Source organism: Alosa pseudoharengus, unplaced genomic scaffold (genome assembly GCF_046254945.1).
Source record: "Alosa pseudoharengus isolate Yale_2024_CS ecotype anadromous, Long Island Sound unplaced genomic scaffold, YU_APseudo_1.1 YU_APseudo_1.1_scf_11, whole genome shotgun sequence".
Taxonomy (NCBI): domain Eukaryota; kingdom Metazoa; phylum Chordata; class Actinopteri; order Clupeiformes; family Clupeidae; genus Alosa; species Alosa pseudoharengus.
In genome coordinates this window covers 4589116-4597454 of record NW_027468576.1, presented here as the reverse complement: position 1 = coordinate 4597454, position 8339 = coordinate 4589116, and the positions used below count along the sequence as shown (strand labels likewise).

At 43.6% G+C, this 8339-nt stretch overlaps 1 long non-coding RNA gene across 1 annotated transcript; it reads right to left on the bottom strand.

Moving 5' to 3' along the window:
* Nucleotides 1-6683: 6683 nt before the first annotated feature.
* LOC143114343 (uncharacterized) lies at nt 6684-7732 on the bottom strand. The gene is made up of 3 exons (XR_012984900.1): nt 7659-7732; nt 6997-7090; nt 6684-6780 (listed from the first exon to the last, which is right to left on the bottom strand). It is a non-coding gene; the product is annotated as an uncharacterized LOC143114343 (long non-coding RNA).
* Between the last annotated feature and the right edge of the window lie 607 nt (nt 7733-8339).

Sequence of the window (8339 nt, the reverse complement as noted above, 5' to 3'; positions counted from 1 at the left end):
CGTCTGTAAATCAACTGTATACTACTGTCTACATTGCACTATATTTCTTGACCTGTCTCTGTATGTTTCATCACCTTTCTATACTTTGCCTCACATTGCAACACAGCTCAGATCTTTGGTTGCTATGAAGGCCAGTCGTTCTAAATGGATGGTTGCTATGGCCAAAGGCCAGTTCTATCTCTGCCGTTGTCAAGCGGGCATATCGTAGAATTCTGATTAACCTTATCTTTTTTAAAACATCTCTATTTTACTTAGCCCACTTCCATACAGTGGGTCCCATTAAGAAGTGGCCACTTCATTCGCTCTTACCGTGATTCACACAGCAGCATTATTAAATTAATCTGTCACCATATGCCTACAGTATGCTTACGTTTGCAAAGAAAACATTTTAATTTGATTCACATGAAACGTTACATTTCATGTACATGTTGACAATGAGTAGGCTAGTTTTGGTTGTTGGTGGTGTTATTGCATCCCTTAGTTATGCATACAATGCAAGTTCCCTCGCGATTGGAAGCTCCTGTAGACAATAGTAGACGCATTTCAAAACATCGCGTTAGGAGTCCTTGCCACTTCTTTTAAGCTGTCACAGACTTAGGTGCTACTTTTAGGGCTAAAGTGCTTCGTGAATTACTGTTAGTAAAAAAAATAGCAGTCCTAAAGTTACAAGTGACGAAGTTACGAGTGCAAGCATCTCATATCAAATGACCATAAATCCCAATTAGCAACATACATCTCCTCCCTATAGCTAGCCACACAAGAAATTAATGATACTAAATCTCTGCTTAGCATGCTTCTCCCATAGCTTCTCCGCTTAGCATTCTAATAACAGAAGGGGCACATTTATGTTGACCACTACAACATGACTCATTATGTCTGTAACGTTAACTGTATAAAACACTTACTTTCATAAAGGACGCACACCATACAGCACATACACATGGAAACCGATATTTTAGGTTCTTGGCCACAAACTCAAAACCTGTCTCTCTGAAGCCCTGTTCTAGAATCTTTGCTCTGAAGGCTGTGTTGCTAGGCAACATCAAATAAACGAAATCAGAGCCATATAAAGGTTACCTACCTTTATATGGCTCTGAACGAAATGATAGTCTTTCAGTATTAAATGTGTACGTGTGCTTCCGAATGGATGTGTGTGGTTTGCAATTAGAATAAACAAGAAATCACATTTCCAATAATTTCCCATGATAAATTACATCATATTTGCACCTTCCTTACTTGTGAATCTCACACCGTAGGCTTGGGTCATCTATAGCAGTTCCGTGACCGTGGAGAGCGTTCATTTCTCACTAGATTTGTCATCTATAAAGGTTAAAGAAAAAAATTAGCCGGGGTGCCCCTCACAAAAATCATCACTTCACATACATACAGCACACTGCTTGCTACAGTAACCCTCCTCTACATACTTGCTGCACACTGCCCCCCCCCCCCCCTACATACACAGCACATTGTCTTCAGGATCTTCTCCAACACACATCCTCTACATACTTACAGCACACTGCCCCCACCTACCCACACACACACTACACACACACACACACAGTCACTGCTCCACTCCCCTCCCGCCCACACACACATCTTCACTGTCATCACTCACATACATCATACATACAGTACTCTGCTTGCAATAGTAAGTCCCTGCCCCCCCCCACACATACACAGCACATTATTTCATCAGGAAGCTTCTCCAACACACATCCCCAACATACTTACAGCACACTGCCCCCCCAATACACAGCACATTGTCTCATGAGGAAGCTTCTCCAACACACATATTGCACACTGCCCTCTCCCCACATACACAGCACACTATCCCATCTCCCCTGTCATCCCCCCAACACACACACCAAGACCCCTGGCAGTTGGGTTAGCCCCTTGAGCCGTGGATCTGCCCAAGGTTTCTTCCTTGGTAAGGGAGTTTTTCCTTGCCCCTGTTGCTCTTGGGTGCTCCTTGTTGGTGCCCCCCACCCATTCCCAATCCTCCCCCACCTTTTTTATGCAGCCCTTGCCACTTAATCTACTAAACCCCTCTTCTACTGCACTTTTTACCCCCCCCCCCCCCCCCCCCCCATTAATGCACAAATAGGCTGACACCAGACATAATTTCACTGCATTTCTTACTTCCAGTAACTATATGCATGTGACAATAAACTTCCTTGTATCCTTGTGTATCCTTGTAAAAATGTGGGGAAATTTTGTGAGAGCCCTATATCCAAAATGGCTGCCGTAAGCCAAGCTGGATATTAACTTGTTAATGGTTTTGCCCACAGTGCTGCATTACACATGGTTTCTGAGACTATTTGGGTCAAGAAAATCATGAATGATGTAGATTTATTGATTTGACCTATTTTGGACCTTCAAATTCAAGATGGCCGCCAATGTTTGGCTCTTTAAATGTCAATTTTTCAAAATTGTCATAAAGCTGTAATATTAGGCTCAAATGGAAGACCTGCTCAAACTAATTATTTATTTGAATGAACTAAAAAGATTCTCCATCTGAATCTGTTGAATCTCCACACTGACTCATTACATAACATTACATTACATTACATTACATTACATTTGGCAGACGTTTTTTTAGCCAAAGCGACTTACAACATGGTAAACAGTTTAAAGCTTTAGAACAATTCTTTCAACAATACTAGAACAATTAAAAACAATGTAAAAAGGTAGAGCACAATAAGAGTGAGTGCTGTTTTTATACAGTCAAGTGTCAGTTGTAGTCCGGTGGTAAGTGCTAGAATTAGCTAGTTGTAAGTAGTGCTACGAGAGCAGATATTCTCTGAAGAGCTGGGTCTTCAGGAGTTTTTTGAAGATGGAGAGGGATGTCCCTGCTCTAGTAGGAACTGGTAGTGCGTTCCACCAGCAAGGAACAACAAATAAAAAAAGTTTGGATTGACCTGAGCGTACATAACCTGACTCCGCCAGATGGATTTGCTCCGCATATCCATCTGGGAACTTTTGGGAAGGGGCGGACATACTGGTTAGCTGATTGGATAAACCATCTGTCTATCACCACCTTTGTTGGTTATCGACGGGCCAAATCAACCAATTAGATGAACAAAGTATTCTTCTAATGCCGTTTAACATACAATTAAGTTAGGTAACGTGACAAACGTTAAGATGTTTTAACTTACCATTTATGAACCTAATCAACGACAATTCCCATCAAGTTTTCACGGTAGGCCCTACACTTCTGAAGATAGTATATTCCTCCATTATGAACTGGAATCAGCCGTGGAGGATGTCTGTGTCGTTCATTCCTCCCAGCTGCATGGCTGAGACTCATAGCTTCACAGTTTACCCAGGAATACTTTCTAATTTGAATAAAACTTGCGCGATAGCTATGCTCATCTCTGTGGATGCCGTCATGTTGTTCGTTGCGTCACACCTCAACCCGCCTCAAAGCCAACGCTGATTGGACGTTCGTTTGGTGAACTGCTCCAAATTTTCTTTAACGGAAAGTATCCAGACTGATCTGCGAGTGAAACCCTGAAGCTCGCGAGATCAGGATGGTCTCACGAGGCTAGAGCGTACCGGTGGCAGAGCTAGACGTCGTAAGTCTGAGGAGCGCAGCGGTCGGGAGGTAGCATATGCCTGTATGAGGGCATTCAAGTAGGTGGGAGCAGAACCAGAGACTACTTTGTAGGCAAGCATTAGAGACTTGAATTTGATTAGGCCGTGGGCCGGACCCCGAAATTGTGAATTCCATTTTTACGTGGCCAGGAACTAAGGGCGTGTCTCATTTCAGGGGCTGGATGCTTCGGAGCATTCGTGCTACCAAGCACTGGTCTTCTGTGACCGCAGAGACCGGACTTGGCTGGACCAACGGTTTTTCTAAATGAGACGGTCTAGCCCACAGTGGAATTCCCAAATACGTCACTTTAAGAACACAATGTATCCCGCTCGTGAAAAGACGCTAGGTCTACTCGTTATTAATCATTAATCGCTGCCAGCACTATTTAAATTTAGCCTAATTAATCATTTGTATTTTAATCACTTATTTTAATATCGTAGCCATGGATCCAGAGATTGTGCTGTTGTTTTTTTTATTACATTTAATTATTGAGGAAATGGGGAATGAACAGCGCCGGAGACGAAGAACAATTTTTCTTCGCCTAAGAGAGGACAACGATAATCAGGTAAAATATGTGAATATGTAGGCTACTTAATAACTGGTGAAGATGTAGGCTACTTATAGCCAACTGTAACAATCGATGTTAACGTCTAGAAATCAGAATAAGTTATGCGGTTGTGTAACATGTCAACGAATAGACCATGGTTGGTTATAACGTTACAGTTAGTGATAGTAAGCTAACGTGCAGGTTACCGTTATCGTTAGTGTCGTTATGCCTAACTATTAACGTTGCCTAGGCCTACTGTCAAATGTTTAAAAACTGTAACCTTATTCAGTAGCCTATTGGAGAAAAGTAGGTTTACTGCACCTTCATTAGGCCTAGCCTACTACAGGCACTGCCTACTATGAAACATATTTAAGCAACATAATTTAATGTTGGCCTATTGTCAGTAAAACTCTTACCTTGCTGGTAAAATAAAAGTAGGCTAATCAACAGGATGGTTTGATGTAGGCCTGTATAAGACAAGTTGTTAATAGACTTGTTTGATTAACACCTTTTTCCCCTCTGTTCCCTAAAACAGATCGGACCAATCATGTTCTGCAGGATAAATCTAAGCGTCCCTGTCCTGCAGAAATTTTTCAATGGGGAAGACACAAAACCAGACTTTCGGCTGAGCAGGGAGGCCCTGGCAGTGCTGCTGGACCTCCTTCAACAAGAGCGAAGACACGGATGGGGTGCCACAATCGAGACCCTTGTTTTTTTGCTTTGGATTGCCTGTGGGACATCGTACAGGGTGGTCGCCAGAGCATTTGCAATGCCACGAGCAACTGTCCACCGCATCGTCCACCGAGTCACTGAGGAGGTGGTGGCCATTCGCCACAAGGTCATCCACCTCCCGAAGACCCCAGAGGAGCTGGAGGCAGTGACTCGGGGATTTGCAGGGCTGGCTCGACATAGAGTTTTCCAGCAAGCTGCTGGAGCAATCGACGGCTGCCATGTTCGCATCAAGGCACCAAGCGGCCCTGATGGTCAGTGCTACAGGAACAGAAAACTGTTCCCATCCATCAGGGCCGCTTCATTGACACCTATGTGGGCTGGCCGGGGTCGGTCCACGACTCACGAGTGCTCCGGTACAGCCCGCTGTATAGGCAGTCAGCGTATCCTCCTCCAGGGCACTTCATTTTGGCTGACGGTGGGTACCCGTGCCTCCAACACCCACTCCCCCTCATCACTCCCTACAAAAGGCCGGTACAAGGTGTGGGAGCTCAGCGATTTAACAGGCATCATTCCAAGGCACGCTCCATTGTAGAGCGTGCCTTCGGAGTGATGAAGAACAAGTTCAGGACCATCTTCCAGCAAACGCTGATGGTGCACCACACCTTTGTACCGCACGTAAGTTCTCAATCTCTTTTTTTTTTTTTGAACAAAAGTAGATAAGTCAATCAAACAAGCTGATTTCAAATTACACTTTTTAACATTAACTTTGTACCATTTCAGGTCATAACAGCATGTGCCATCCTCCACAACATCTGCCTTGGGGCTGGTGAGATCGTGCCCCAGGAGGATGTGCCTGTGGAGGATGTGGCCGAGGATGAGGGGGAGAACGGTGTGGAGGTTGTCAGTGGTGCACGCTGGCGGGACCAACTGTCAGCTGAAGTGAATGCCCTGGAGGAGGAACCTGACCATGCTAGAGGTAAATTACAAATGTTGTTTAATTGAGATTTCTTTATATTACATGTTTTGTGAAAATTTAGTAGAGTGTATATCTTGATTACATATCTTGTATCTTGTCACAAACTCTTAGACATGGCAGCCGTCGATTGAGCCAGCCCTGCAAGACCGGTGAGTGGACGATGCGGTGGAGACGCTCTGGAGACCACCCCAAGACGATGTCCCACTATTGTGGCACCCCATCCAGGTCCAGCAGCACCACCAGGACCTCCCTGCTCAGCTATTGTATATATTGTAATTAGTTGTATATAGTCTTAATCTTAATTAAAAAAAAATAATTAACTCATTCATTGGATAAATAAAATTGCCCAGTAATTATAATTAATATTAATCAAAATAAACAATGAACTGTTGATGTATTTACAATTTTTTTTTATTTTTCGACCAGTCTCTCCAAAAGAGAGAAGAGCCTCTCCATTCTCTCCTTTCCATCTTTCTCCCTCCTCTCCTCAGCATCCCTCTGCAGCCTCATGTCCTCTCTGATGAGCTCCATGAGGTTGTCCCCTTTCCTTTCCTTGCTAGGCCTAGCCGCCTCCTCCTCCTCCTCTTCATTACCAGCCCCACTTGGCCCTGGTTTGTCCTCAGGGATTGAGGCGATTAGGACAGGAGGCTGAATGGATGGCCTCTGTCCTAAAACCTCATCCATGAGGACAAACCAGGGCCAAGTTTCTGCTGTGGGTTTCCCCCCAACCCCCTCACCACTCCCTGGGTACTTGCAATCCTACCGTAGAAATCAAGCATGGCATTCAACAACAGCAAAACAAATTCCAGCAAACCTTTATTTTCAATTTGAACATCATATGTTACATTAACATTACATTTTATGACTTTTAAGTGTGCATAGGGTGTGTTATATGTACATACTTTATATATTTTTTTTAAATTGTCCCACTTCTTTTTAGCCTGTAAAGGCTTCACTTTGTCCGCCAGCCCCAACTTCTCCAGCAACTTCCTAAGAACATACAGAGAGGCAGAGAGAGAGAGAAATAGAAGACACTTGTCTTAAGGGTTCAAAGTTGAAAGGTAGTTAAATATGACAGGGGGCACATCACCATCCATTGGTTACACTAGCTCATTATCAGAAAAGCCTGGATATCACTACACCATGAGGACTAAATGGTCAAGTAAGGGAAAATAGAAGTGGGCAAATGGGCTATTGTGGACTTACCCCCATCCCACACTCGCGGAGAACTTGGCACCTGTAAAAAGGTACTCCATCTCCCCCCTCAGCTTTATAAAAGCCTCGGTATTTTCTTTGCTCCCTAACACAAGACAAGAGGACAGGTGGGCATTTTTTTCACAACTGTAAAGTAGGCCTATAAAGTTCTGTTACAATGCGGCTATAATTGGCTACTACTTTGGGTTAATGTAGCGTAACACCAACGCAATCGGTAACCACCACCAGTTACCAGTCTGCAGTAGCCTGTTCCCCTGGTAAGTAATGTCTGATGAGCTCCACTAGATAGACAGATAGATAGATACTTTATTGATCCCCAAGGGGAAATTCAAGAAACACTGATAACGTTCGTATTTTCTCAGGTATGTGTGAACCGCTACATTTCTCTTAACAGTGTAACATTATCCCATGTTTTTCGCTTTTCTGGCAAGACATGCTAACCGAACCTGTAAACCGGCGATAAACTTCACAAAAAACAAAGAAATTATACACCTGAAGTGTTAGCATGCATTGTCAGTTTAGATTCACGACAACTGTTAGCAGCTAAGTTAACGTTTACGTCAACATTAGGTCTCAACATTTAGTGACATTCACAAACGCCCCATATGTAGGCTAGTCAACATATTATAGACAAGTTTAAACTCAATACTTACATTTAAAAACGTACTCCTCAGGTGCTGACTGTCCCGCCATTATCTTCTTGAATGAATGAAAGAAACGTCACAAGCGCGTTCAATGGTATTTCGGAATGTTGGGGACAGATAGGCCGCGAAGCCATAGACATATACACTAGATGTCGCCTTGACTACTGCTGTTCATTGGAACGAATGCGTCAATCGAGACGCCATCTTGCTTCAGTGATCCACTCCTCTATAATGCATTAGCGTCAATCTGGGCAAAGATCTAGCGAAAATAAAATCACCATAAATCGTCAAAATCTCAAGCAATTATCTAGTTTTTTGGGTTGTTCCAACTGACAGGCATGTATTTATGGTTGAGTCTAGAGAAAACTAAGCTTAAGACGATAATAAAGATACATTTTACCCGTCTAGCCCCATAGACTCCCATTCATTCTGCACTAGCTAGCGGCGGCCCCTAGAGGAACAATGAGTAAACTGCAACCAGGTTCGATACAATGAAAGTAAACAGGCTCTTCTAGACAGGCTCTGGTTGAGGCCACATACCCCTCGTCTCGTTTACTCATGTACATTGTAATCTCACCAGAAGCTGCTGTAGATCTGTAGAACATTTACCTCTGCTACTACAACTACATAGGCTACGCCAGTCGTTACTTTTATAATCATGGGTCAGTGCCATGGGCAAACGAGATGTAG